Source organism: Pan paniscus, chromosome X (genome assembly GCF_029289425.2).
Source record: "Pan paniscus chromosome X, NHGRI_mPanPan1-v2.0_pri, whole genome shotgun sequence".
Taxonomy (NCBI): Eukaryota; Metazoa; Chordata; class Mammalia; order Primates; family Hominidae; genus Pan; species Pan paniscus.
The window spans coordinates 15,417,724-15,432,011 of record NC_073272.2 but is presented as its reverse complement, the minus strand read 5'-3'; positions in this window follow the sequence as shown (position 1 = coordinate 15,432,011).

The following is a 14,288-nucleotide window of genomic DNA, read 5'->3' as shown; positions in this document are numbered from 1 at the left end:
TTCCCACGTGATTACAAAGGAGTCTTGTTTTTGTCTTGATCCATCTGGTCAAAGAGTGGCCACGTCTGATGGTGTTCTGTGAAGTATTTATGTTCCACGCAGCACCAAGGCCCAGCTGTGACTGCCGGGGCAGCTCAGAGCTGTCAGGGGTTACTTTTTTCTTGCTGTCTATTATAGGGCTAAAATGTTTAAGGATTATATAATACCTTTTTAAAGAAAAAATTATTTGGCTGGGCGTGGTGGCTCACGCCTGTAATCCCAGCACTTTGGGAGGTCGAGGCAGGCGGATCATGAGGTCAGGAGATCGAGACCATCCTGGCTAACATGGTGAAACCCCGTCTCTACTAAAAATACAAAAAATTAGCCAGGCGTGGTGGCACGTGCTTGTAATCCCAGCTACTTGGGAGGCTGAGGCAGGAGAATCGCTTGAACCCGGGAGGCGGAGGTTGCAGTGTGCTGAGATCGAGCCATTGCACTCCAGCCTAGCGACAGAGCAAGACTTGGTCTCAAAAAAAAAAAATTATTTAATGACACTTGTCACTTGTTAAAGCATGGTAAGGAAGACTTTATTCAGGACCACTGAGATAGACATAGGTACCACTGCAACAGGGTCTTGCAGTGGGGAAGAGAGATTGGGCTCAACTTCAATTGTAGCATGGAAAAGTGAGAATTTATAGCCAAGGAGCAAGGTAGGGGGGGTCAGTGGATGGAAAATTATTAAGAGGAAACATCAGGGGTAAGGGGGATTCTGTCTAAACCAACCTGACAAGATTCTTGCTGAAGACGGGCCAGGGTGATCAGATGTCACCTGGAGGTTGGTGGAGGATGAGGAACCAAATCAGATATTAAGGGTGATCAGATATTGAGGGTGGTTGCTTTTGGCTAAACTGATTTATGAAGGCTTTTTGCTAAAACTGGATTTTACAAGGAAGTGCACAGATAGGCCTAGTCAGGAGACTGACTTAAGTTTGGTTGGAAAAGAATGCTTGATAATCTTTACTTTTGCCTGTTAAAATAAAAAAAAAATTGACGTAATTTAAATTTGGCAGAGTTTATGTGAGCAAAGAATGATTCATGAATCGGACAGCACTCAGAATCAGAATAGGTTCAGAGAGCTTTGTGGGCCGTGAGTATTTATAGACAGAGAATGGAAGTAAAATACAGAAATAGGCTGATTGGTTGCAATCAATGATCAGATCATTTGGATATGATCTGAGAAGTTGGCAGCTTGTGATTGGCTGAAGCTTGTCTGCTTGTGTTTGGCTGAGACTTGGCTGTTTATTATACTCTTCCTTAGGTTAAGCTTTCAGTGTATTTATGTACTAAGTTAAATTGCAATTCATTGTGTAGAAAATCAAAGTACAGAGACAGCCTTGAGCCAATAGCCTCCTGCTTATTTAATTTAACGTGCTTTAATGGTATTTCTCTTCTCATTGTTACTTTTTTGGTTCATTTTATGAGTACTCTTGCCCCACTTTGTAAACACTGATTTAAAAATCCGAAGGACTATTGGCTCCTAGACCAACCATCTCTAGTTTTAGACAGTTACCTAGGAAAAATACTTTCTTTGTGATCAGATTTGTAACATGCAATTCTTAAAATATCTGATATTTCTCAAAACAATGGCACTCAAACTATGAAAGGCTCAATCTGAAGGAGTCAGTTTGGAAACTAGAAGTTACTACAGAAGTGGTCATTAGAGCTTTGAGGCATATTATAATCAATTTCTCATGAACTCTATACTGAAGAAAAAAACAGAAATTACTCAAAAGTCTAAAATCAAAAACAACCTAGTGTTTTCTCTGGTGTGAAGGATAAGACCATTATTTCAACTAAGAGGCAAGCTATAATTACTGCGTAGTCCTGCCTCGTCTACTACAGTAGCCACATGTGGCTATTCAGATAAAATTTAAACTTCAGTTCCTCAGTTGCACTAGCTAAATGTCAAGTTCTCAATAGCCACCTGTGGCTAGTGGGTACCATATTGGATAGCACAGATATAGAACATGCTCATTGCTGTAGAAATTTCTGGCTGAGTTCATCTGGAATGAATCTAGGGCTGCCAGTGGATTCTAAAGAGGTTGCTGAAAAGTTTGTTCTTTTGGGCAATTTAAAAATGGAATGCCTATAAAAGTACTCACATCTATGATAATTTATCATGCATAGTTTTCAGGCCTTTGTTTTAAAATCATCTTTCAGCTGCTTCAATACTCTGGAATTCTCTTTGATAAATTTCCCTTAGTGCAGCGGAAACCTCTTTTCAATCCTTATTAAGTGTCCGAGTGGCAATATATTAATAGATATTCTGAGCTCATGCAGACAGCCCTTTCCTGCGAATTCCCAAGGAAGAGAGACAAAATCTTATGGGCCTTCTCCAGAGGCTAATGTTACACATTGCTGAGGGAACAGTTACAGATATTTTCCATGGAATGAGGTCATAGAAACTGCCTCTTTCTGGGTTCTGAGGTGCCGGCCGGTGTTCATTTCCTGATAAAACACCAGGACCAGACACTGGGCTTAACTGGGGATGTTCTTATAAGTCACAGTACATAAGGCATGGGATTAAAACGATGAAGAGTTCCCTTGAAATCTCAGGAGTTACAGAATATTAGGAAATAGAACAAAAAGTCATACATTATAGAAACAGAAACCTTATGTTTAAGTTCTGCAACATATTTCTCAGACTTATGCAGGTGAAATGACAGAGAAGCAGCGAACATGGTATCTCCAGTGAACATCCCCAGAGGCTTCCAGAAGAGCTAGTTCCACGGGTCAGGCAGTCCCTGGCTGGTGGGCCACAGATTGCTTAAACCAACCTAATACCTCTTTTGTTCTTTGGAGGGGCCCACTTTGGAGATTTTTTGGAGGACCCTCCCTTTGCTGGTAGCCCCTTATTACCCATTCCATGGTTCAGATGCTGCACCCTCTGGTTAACCGCTGGCTCCCGCTTTTGGTAGCACATCCCACACAAACTTTTTCTGTCGGGTTACCTCACCTGCAGGCCTGCTGGTCAGGGTCCTTCCAAGACAGCCTAGGCCCAGCTGCTTGCTTGATGTGCACTTAGCCCATGGGAACAACCCAGCGGCTCTGCTCCCCGCCCAGCCCTGGAAGCAGGGTTGTTCCCTCTGCAGCCCTTCTCGTCATCTTCACAGTTGGTCTTAGGTAGTTCTAGCTGGCTTCTCGCCTATTCATTGTTTTTTTTTTTGGAGAGTCAGACACCATTCTACAACAGGGGCACCTGTCAATCTCTCTGAGTGGTTCTCTCAAAGTCACCCTCACTTGCCTTGGAGTGGGGGTGGGAAGGAAGCTTCCAGAACTGTAACAACCCTCTTTCACTGTTGCCTTCTCCTGTACATAAGCTGAAGAGTGGCAAACGGGCATGGGTGACAGGAGTTTTTGGCTCATCATTTAGTAAGCCCTGGGTAAATGGTCTAACATCTCTCATTAGAACCAGCAGACACTTAACTTTGTGCTCTCACCTTTGGGGCCTTGGACAAAACTCTGAGTCAGGAAATATCCCATTTAACACCTTCTCGTACCTGTAGTAATCTCCAGATCAGTTCCATACCTCTTATTCTCCTTTTCTATACCATTTGTCCATTTTGCTAATTTCTCTAGAAGGTATGTTATTCTACCGTAGATTTATGGCAACATTTAGTGGAGGAATGATGAAGGACCAGAAAGTCTGGCTTCAGTCACCTCTTGGTTGATATGGTTTGGCTGTGTCCCCACCCAAATCTCATCTTGAATTGTAGTTCCTATAATGCCTATGTGTTGTGGGAGGGACCTGGTGGGAGGTAATTGATTCATGGGAGCAGTTACCACCATGCCGTTCTTGTAATAGTGAGTTCTCATGAGATCTGATGGCTTTATAAGGGGTGTTTCCCCTTTTGCTCTGTACTTCTCCTTGCTTTCACCATGTGAAGAAGGATATGTTTACTTCCCCTTCCGCCATGATTGTAAGTTTCCTGAGGCCTCCCCAGCCCTGCAGAACTGTGAGTCAATTAAACCTATTTGCTTATTAAATTACCCAGTCTCAGGTATTTCTTCACAGTGGTGTGAGAATGTACTAATACATTGGTGCATATCATAAGAGGAAAATTCAGAGGCAGTGCAACATCTTTACTATTTTGTTACTAGGGATTCTTCAAAATTCTCTTTAATCAGAAAAATATAGAACACTTACAAAATGAAATGGAACAAGGGGACACCAACTCTACTCAAAGACCTCTGCCTGCCTGCGCAGTTGCTGTTTCCATTGCTATGAAGAAATCCAAACTGAGGCCTGTCATCTGGGGTTTTGTTCTGCCAGAGTGGCTTGTGACCAGGAGTAGTACAGTCTGGAGGTGATCCTGACATGTGGACTGCCCCATGAAATGCCTCACTTCATTTTGGTTTTTGAGTCTTTGTTTTAAAGGGAAGTAGTTTTGTAACAGCAGTTCATCGGCATAGCGAGACATAAGCATTAAACATTGAAGCGTTGGTCTGTGCTGCTTCCTTTATCTTTCGTTCTTGCACCGCGTGGCCTCATGACTCATTCTCATGGACTGACACTATACACACCACCCACAGCTGTCCTTTCATGATATGACCTGACATGCTGCCAGGAGGGCCTATTTATCAACAGTGACAATATAAAGGACAGCCATGTTCTCTTCTTAGTCTTCAGTGGGAGACACATTTGGCCAGAAGTATACCATTCTGATTTACAGTGCCCAAGAGAAGCGCTTTGCCATTTCAGCCTCATTTTCTCACAAAAACCTAGTACATGGAGTTGCTGCACTATTTGGCTCATATAATAATGTTTTTTTTAAAAAAAAATTTTAGTCATTTATTTTTGAGACGGAGTCTCACTCTGTCACCCAGGCTGGAGTGCAGTGGCGTGATCTTGGCTCACCGCAACCTCTGCCTCCTGGGTTCAAGCAATTCTCCTGCCTCAGCCTCTCGAGTAGCTGGGATTACAGGCAGGTGCCACCACACCAGGCTGATTTTTTTGGTATTTTTAGTAGAGATAGGGTTTCACCATGTTGGCCAGGCTGGTCTGGAACTCCTGATCTCAAGTGATCCACCTGCCTCGGCCTCCCAAAGTGCTGGGATTACAGGCGTGAGCCACTGTGCCTGGCAATAATGTTTATATTAGTTGTTCTTCATTTCAAACCTTGACTCAGACCCCACCTAGGTTTCTGGTTGCTGAAGAGAATGAAGTTGTCAACTCTTTTGTCGTTATGAGAGTAGATCTATTACACTGGTATGTGGCCTGGGATAATTACATGTACTCGATCTCAGATTTGCATGATGGGGTTCATTCACATGGTGGGCTTTGGTGAGTTTGGACCACCCAGCTTCAGCACACCTTCCAAACAGCCAGTCAGGTGCCTATTCTGCCCTAGCCAGGTGGCAGCCAGATGACCCCAGCTGGCCCGATTGCACATCCTCCCTGGAATGTGAATTTTAAGCAGAATGATGTGGAGTCTAAACATGGTGAAAGATCATTAAGGTGAGGGTGGCGTCCTTATGAGACCATTCCTCCAATGGCTCCTTTCCCACAGTTCTGCTTCTAGCGCAGCGGCCCATTTCCAAAGCTGGCTGGCTGGTCTCTCCCTCCACCTGTACATTCCTGCTATCCTTACTGTAACTTCCCTCTGCTGGGTCTGTTTTGGTGGCTTGCTAACAGTAAACACTAACTGACACAGCCTGTCTTAATATGGCTGTGTGATTTGAGGGACATCAGAAGAGAACCCCTGACCTTACCATGGTGCTAGAATTCCTTTCTTACTCATTCCTTTGGATGATGACATTGAAAGCTGCTATTATAAAACAGCAACTATTACTTAGGAAAGGTTACACTTGAAGCTGTTTATTTGCTATGCCTGAGTTATATTGTAAGGATCGTCTCCCTTGTCAGAGACCAATGGAATGGGACATAGGATAAGTAAATGTTGATGGGGAGAATTGGGAGGGAATGAAAGGTCTGAAAGATTGGATTCTTCGAGATCTTAAGGGTGACTGAATTGGAAGGTTCTGGGTACCCAGAAAGAAGCATGAGTTCATAAAACACCAGGGAGGAGAAGAAATGGAGCAAAGAGGGACTAGGAGGAGATCCTGGAAACAGTTCTGCTGTTTGCCTGGTGGCAGCCACACACATGCAGTCACAAGGGGGCACTGCTGGAACTCTGAGAGAAGACTCCAAAAAACTGATGCAAGTGGAAAGCCGTTCACATTCAGCAGGAGAGCTGGGTGAGGTTAGCCTGGACTAATCCTAGGAGGAAAAAGACTTTTAAAAGAAGTAACAGAGATAGAAAAGGGAGACGTAGAAACTTCCATCATTGTCCAGAAAGACTAATAGATGTGGGGCAGGTGAGAGTTCCAGGCTCTTGAGCAGCAGGAATATTTCCTCAAACTTCAGCCCCTGGGCCCGTTGAACTTCCTCTCCAGATTCCCATGCCATTCACCTCCAGCAGCCTGGATGGCAGGCCAGTGAACACCCACAACAAAAGTCATCCGTGACTGGATTATACCTGAGTCTGTGTAGCTTCAGCCACAACCTACCTGGCGCTGAGAGCTGAATTCACTCTAGGTGTCCCGAGTCATTCAGCACAATGTCAGACAGAAGAGGTTCATCTTAAGGGGTAGGGGGAGTAATACTTTTATTTTTGAAAGAAGTTCTTACTGAAGTATGACACATATATAGAAAAGTCAGTGTACAAATCATAAGTGTACTGCTTGTTAATTTTCACAGTGAACATGTCCATTCAAAAGGCACCATGAAGCAGAATTACCAGCCCCCCAGAAATTCTCCCCTTGTGTTCCCTTCCAGCATCCCGCCCCCACCACGGGTAAAAGCATAAACAGAATCCCAACTTTACCGCTATAGATCAATTTTGCCTGATTTTGAAACTTAAGTAAATGGAAGTGTACAGTATGTACTTTCTGGCTTCTTTTGATCAATTACATATTTTTGAAATTTGTCTGTGTTGCTGTGGGTAGCGTTAAGCTATTCATTCTCGTGTCTTCATAGTCCTTTATTGAATGAATACACTACAGTGCATCCATTCTAACAATGGACATTATGGATATTTGGGTTGTTCCACTGGGACTAATACAAATAGTGCTACTATTCATTTCTATTAGGTATATACCTAGCAGTGGAATTCTGGGTTGGTAATGCTATTTTTGGTCATAAATGATGACCAAAAATTTTAACCATAAATTGACAATGCCAAGTCTCTTGTATGATTTGTGTACCTGAAAAAGGCAATTTCAAATGTGTTTTGAGCAACATTGTCATTAAAATAAATATATAGGCCGTCAAAGAAATTATTGAGAAAGAAAGGGTAATTAGCTCTTACCTAATGACATTCAGCACTCTTAGTGGCCACAGAGTGGAGGAAACCAAACCAAACAAACAAATAAGACAACATAGAAATGTAAAACAATTTATATGACACTACCAAATTGATTAAAGATATACACAAGATAATTATTTTGGTCAAAAATATGCATATGTAACCCCTCTATCTTATGCATATGTAACCTTTCTGTCTTAAGCCCACTTAGGGGCAGCTCTTTCTGGCCCCAGGCAGACTCACCACCACACCATACTACTGCCTCCCAAGATGTAAGTCTATACTACTGCCTCCCAAGATGTAAGTCTATACTACTGCCTCCCAAGATGTAAGTCTATTTTACATCTATAAATCATTTTACAGATTTTTTTCATGTGCATATTAATACTAGAATTTTTTATGAAGCATAGACATGACATTTAAAAATGCCAGATTTCTAAAAAGGTCAACCTAGAACCCCATTCTCCACACACAAAAAGGACCCTTGCTTGTATGTACAAAAATCCCAAAGTTCATATTACCTTACCATTCCTTGACCAGACAGAATGATGAAGCTGCATCTACACAACTCCAGGACAACACTTTGAATAGAGACAGAACACAGCTATTTGGTATCTGTAGTCACGGTCTGATGGAGTTAAAGAGAAAAAAGTTGAGTTCATTTACGTTGGTTTTTTAGATGTTGACCCAGTCTAAGCCTTTTTGACATTTTTAGAGGGCCTCAGACTTGTCAAAGGAGTTTTTTTTTTATCCCAATTAAAATCAATGTACTGAGATAAATTCACCAACATTCAATAAAAGCCAGTTTTAAAAATAGAAATGTGTCTAGCCACTACCTCTACCCCCTATTCCTTCTTGGGGAGAAACTATCGGTGCTTTAGATTGTCAGGCTGATAGCTTTCCACCTTCCATGAGAACTGCCTTTACCCGAAATTATGCTAAATAGTCATTATCCAATTCATCCTGTCAGGTTTCCAAAACACGTTAATTGTTCCAAGAGACAAGCCCATTCGACTCAAAAAACAAATAACCACTTTTAGAGGAGATTATCAAATTATAACATGTTCCAAAACTGTGATACTTCTCCCTCAAAATTTGGAATGATTTCACTCTATGTTTGTTTCTTTTGCAGAAATTAAATCACCTAACTGATATCTTATGGTCTGATTGGAACAGGATTTCAATAGCAGCCCTGGGAAAGTAAGTTCCAGAAAGTATACTTCTCTTCACTCAAGGAAAGGTAGCTGGGCCCATATAAGGGGAGAGTGTTATTTGCAATGTTACGGATTTGTGAGAGATCACCATTCCTATCAAATCTTTCTGTTGTCCCCTCATCTAATGAATTCTAGAAAGTGAAGAGTCTATGTTAGGAAGTGATTCGCCATAGGTCTGCCCATCTTATACACATAAGCCCTGGCAGCCTTTGTTCTGAACTATCTTTTCTTTTCTTTCTTTCTTTTTTTTTTTGTGAGACGGAGTCTCACTCTGTTGCCCAGGCTGGAGGGCAGTGGCAAGATCTCGGCTCACTGCAACCTCTGCCTCCGGGGTTCAAGCAATTCTCTGCCTCAGCCTCCCGAGTAGCTGGGATTACAGGTGCCCGCCACCACGCCTGGCTAATTTTTTTGGTATTTTTAGTAGAGATGGGGGTTTCACCATCTTGGCCAGGCTGGTCTTGAACTCCTGACCTTGTGATCCATCCAGCTCGGCCTCCCAAAGTGCTGGGATTACAGGCATGAGCCACTGTGCCCGGCCTCTTTTCAAGGATGTTTGTATAGTGAACAGCCTCAGGGAACAGGGATAGCATCTTCCTTTTGGGGGGCAGACTTGGTTCTTGACTAAGATGATAAAGGTATTGTCTCCTTCCAGGACAAAGTTTGGGAAGCTTTGCTCTCAGCCCTCTTATTAGATTGGGGCTTTCCCAAACTCAGGGCTCAGCTGTGGCACAAGCCGACTGTGAATGCTGCACTCTGTGGCCCAGGCTGGAGTGCAGTGGCACGATCTTGGCTCACTGCAACCTCCACCTCCTGGGTTCAAGTGATTCTCCTGCCTAACCCTCCTGAGTAGCTGAGATTACAGGTGTGCACCATTACGCCAGGCTAATTTTAGTATTTTTAGTAGAGATGGGGTTTGGCCATGTTGGCCAGCCTGGTCTCGAACTCCTGACCTCAAGTTACCTGCCTGCCTCGGCCTCCCAAAGTGCTGGGATTACAGGCATGAGCCACCATGCCCAGCCAAGCTGTGTTTTTTTTACCAATATCTATGAAACCAGGACAGGACAACCTGCTAGCTTGTAATTCAGGTAAAACATCAGCCTTTTCACGGTTCTTTTTTTTTTTTTTTTTTTTTTGATGTTAAAGCCCATGGGCTAGTTCATATACGTCTTTATTTCTTTTTTTTTCTTTTTTTTAAATTATACTTTAAGTTTTAGGGTACATGTGCACAATGTGCAGGTTTGTTACATATGTATACATGTGCCATGTTGGTGTGCTGTACCCATTAACTCGTCATTTACATTAGGTATATCTCCTAATGCTATCCCTCCCCCCTGCCCCCACCCCACGACAGGCCCCTGTGTGTGATGTTCCCCTTCCTGTGTCCAAGTGTTCTCGTTGTTCAATTCCCACCTATGAGTGAGAATATGTGGTGTTTGGTTTTTTGACCTTACAATAGTTTGCTGAGATTGATGGTTTCCAGCTTCATCCATGTCCCTACAAAGGACATGAACTCATCATTTTTTATGGCTGCATAGTATTCCATGGTGTATATGTGCCACGTTTCCTTAATCCAGTCTATCATTGTTGGACATTTGGGTTGGTTCCAAGTCTCTGCTATTGTGAATAGTGCCGCAATAAACATACGTGTGCATGTGTCTTTATAGCAGCATGATTTATAATCCTTTGGGTATATACCCAGTAATGGGATGGCTGGGTCTAATGGTATTTCTAGTTCTAGATCCCTGAGGAATCGCCACACTGACTTCCACAATGGTTGAACTAGTTTACAGTCCCACCAACAGTGTAAAAGTGTTCCTATTTCTCCACATCCTCTCCAGCACCTGTTGTTTCCTGACTTTTTAATGATCGCCATTCTAACTGGTGTGAGATGGTATCTCATTGTAGTTTTGATTTGCATTTCTCTGATGGCCAGTGATGGTGAGCATTTTTTCATGTGTCTTTTGGCTGCATAAATGTCTTCTTTTGAGTAGTGTCTGCTCATATCCTTCACCCACTTGTTGATGGGGTTGTTTGTTTTTTTCTTGTAAATTTGTTTGAGTTCATTGTAGATTCTGGATAGTAGCCCTTTGTCAGATGAGTAGATTGCAAAAATTTTCTCCCATTCTGTAGGTTGCCTGTTCACTCTGATGGCAGTTTCTTTTGCTGTGCAGAAGCTCTTTAGTTTAATTAGATCCCATTTGTCAATTTTGGCTTTTGTTGCCATTGCTTTTGGTGTTTTAGACATGAAGTCCTTGCCCATGCCTATGTCCTGAATGGTATTGCCTAGGTTTTCTTCTAGGGTTTTTACGGTTTTAGGTCTAACATTTAAGTCTTTAATCCATCTTGAATTAATTTTTGTATAAGGTGTAAGGAAGGGATCCAGTTTCAGCTTTCTACATATGGCTAGCCAGTTTTCCCAGCACCATTTACTAAATAGGGAATCCTTTCCCCATTTCTTGTTTTTGTCAGATTTGTCAAAGATCAGATAGTTGTAGATATGCAGCATTATTTCTGAGGGCTCTGTTCTGTTCCATTGGTCTATATCTCTGTTTTGGTACCAGTACCATGCTATTTTGGTTACTGTAGCCTTGTAGTATAGTTTGAAGTCAGGTAGCATGATGCCTCCAGCTTTGTTCTTTTGGCTTAGGTCACAGTTCTGACCTATGAAGACATCTCCAGGTAAAAAACATTCCATAGCCAGCCCACAAGTATTCTGTGTTTTCAAGTAAAAAGGAGAGTACAAAAAAATGCAGGCTCCCAGCCTGGCGCGGTGGCTCATGCCTATAATCCCAGCACTTTGGGAGGTTGAGACAGGTGGATCGCCTGAGGTCAGGAGTTTGAGACCAGCCTAACCAATATGGTGAAACCCCATCTCTACTAAAAATACAAAAATTAGCCGGCTGTTGTGGCATGTGCCTGTAGTCCCAGCTACTTGGGAGGCTGAGACAGTACTGCTTGAACCCAGGAGGTGGAGGTTGCCGTGAACCGAGATCGCACCACTGCTCTCCAGCCTGGGCGACAGAGCAAGACTCCATCTCAAAAAAAACCGGGCTTTCTCAGGCTAGGCTGGAAGCCAGTGCTGTCTTAGGGAGGCATCAAGTAAGTGCCTGAGCAGTGGGGATACAGGGGTCATCCAAGTCCCAGCTGCCATCTTGCAGAAGAGGTACAGCATACACCCTCCACGCTGGGTGGAAATCCCCTGAGGTCTGTAAGGGAGGGGCAGGACAGATATCCCCAGCCACAAGGAAGCTTTTCCCAGCCTCCAGAGCTGATGGTGAACATCTGAAGCGACCCACAGGTGAGGCAGAGGCCTGACAGGTTGGGTCAGGAAAAGAGGATGTGAGGGAGAGCCAAGACTGGGCTTCAGAACACTGGTGGTGACTCAAGGATAAAAAGACATGATCACGAAAGCAGAAGTATAGGCAGCCAGTGGACCTGCCAAGATGCCCCATCTCACCGTAATCAGCAAGGAGCCGGTGTCTGCCCCCAGTGAGGTTGACTACAATGGTTTGCTAATATGAACTGTGTGCAGAGGGTAAGGGAATACTACTCTCACCCCACTGCTAGTGGGCCTGTGAATTGGTGGAACCACTTAGGAGGGGAACCCAGCAGTAACTATTACAATGAAAAAAAAAATCTGTGCATGTCCCATGGGAGAAATGTGCACTGGAGTTCAATCAGCACCCTCAGAAGCCAGGTGCTTTCCCCTTGAAAATGGGAGAAAGAGAAGCTCTGTAGATGACATCTCCATGACAGCAGTGAGCATGTCCAGGCCTGATGACATTTTGTGCCTTGGGGTTTTACCTGGTTTGGGGTAGGCTTCCATGTTGCCATCCTCATTTGGGAAAATCTGAGGCAGAGAGAGGGTAGGTAACCTCCCCAGGGATTCTCACTACTTGGCTCTCAACCACTGTACTCTGCTGTGTGGCAGGGGAGTGGAGGGAGGCCACTGTCTTGTTGGAGAGTTAAAGCGACCCCTCCCATAGATCCACACATCTTACAGATACTGAGCCTCCGCCCCAGAGCCTGCCCATAATTGTGCTGCTGTGGTAGCAATGCCAGCTCTGGAACCATCACTCCTGGCCTGGTCTTGGTTTGGAAGGCCTAGAGAAGGCCAGTGGGAAATTGATTCTCCCAATTGCTAGGGGATTACTAGGAGAACATTTTCCATACATCTGAAGGTTTAATGCTTCAAGATCCAAATGGTGGCCGGGCATAGTGGCTCATGCCTGTAATCCCAACACTTTGGGAGGTTGAGGCAGACAGATCACCTGAGGTCGGGAGTTCAAGACCAGCCTGGCCAACATGGTGAAAACCCATCTCTGCTAAAAATACAAAAATTAGCTGGGTGTGGTGGCACATACCTGTAGTCCTAGCTATTCGGGAGGCTGAAGCGCAAGAATAGCTTGAACCTGGGAGGTGGAGGTTGCAGTGAGCCCAGATTGCACCACTGCGCTCCAGCCTGGGCAACAGAGTGAAACTCAGTCTCAAAAAAAAAAAAAAAAAAAAAAAAATCCGAATGGTTTCATTTTAAGCATTTGTGATGGTAATCTTTCTTAAAAATACATGGTCTATTTCCTTCTTGGTTTGTTTTTTAATGTTTTACTGTGGAGAATTTGAAACATACAAAAAAGTAGACCAATTAGTATTCTGAGACCCCCATCACTCAGTTTTGTCAATTATCAACTCATGGCTTTTCTTGTTTCCTCTAGACCAGAGGTCAACAAACTACAGTATTTGGCCTCAGTCTGGCCAGCTACAGGCTTTAAAATTAACTTTATAAAGAATGCAGCCACTCCCATTCGTTTACATATTGCCTATGGCTGCTTTTGTGCTATAGTGGCAGAGTTGAGTTGTGGTGACAGAGATGTCTGGCCCACAGAGCCTGAAATATTTACTATATGCCTCATTCCAGAAAAAAATGTTTATCATCTTTTCTTCTAGATACCCTCATCGACTCCCTCCTCTCCCCTCCATTGTTTTCCAAGCAAATCCCAGATCTCATGTAATTTCATTTAAGTAGTTCAGTGTGTTTCTCTAAAGGGAAGAATTCTTTCTTTAAAAAAAGCATAACTGCAGTACCATTATCCCACCTAAAAGTATTGCTTAATATTGTCAGATATCCTGCAAGTGCTCAAATTTCTACTTGTCTCCTTGTTTTCTTAAACAGTGAATACTCAACAACTACATGCGGAGCCAGTGCTCAAGTGTCATCTTCTTGCTTTGCTCTTAGAGATAATGGAGGGACATTTGAAGGTTTTTCACATGTGACAAAGTTCTGAGACCAGTCTTAAGGTTATAGCAACACGGCTCAGGGTTCTTTGTTCTAGGAGTGAGTTACCTAACTAAAGGTACAACCCCTCTCCAGGGCCCCCCATTCTGGACAGTTTTGGATCATTTCCTTGGTTAGGGTCAGCCTTCAGTCTGGGGAAGAGTGGAGGCAGTGTTTTGAAGAAGGAGTAGTAGCCCTTCTCCTTGGTCATGTGGCTGGACACAGCCACCCCTTTGTGAATTATTAGAAGAGGATCCTCACAGGCCAAGGACTACCCAGCCTGTTGCAGGCAGGCCTGTTCTCCCAGTTTGTTTCATATCCTCAGAGGGAGTGAGTGACACAGCCTGTAGAATAGGGAGAGGATCATGCCACAGCCTGTAGAATAGGGAGAGGATCATGCCACACAGGTCACATCTGCTGACAGTTGCCTACCTCCTTGCCTTTGAGACCTCCAAA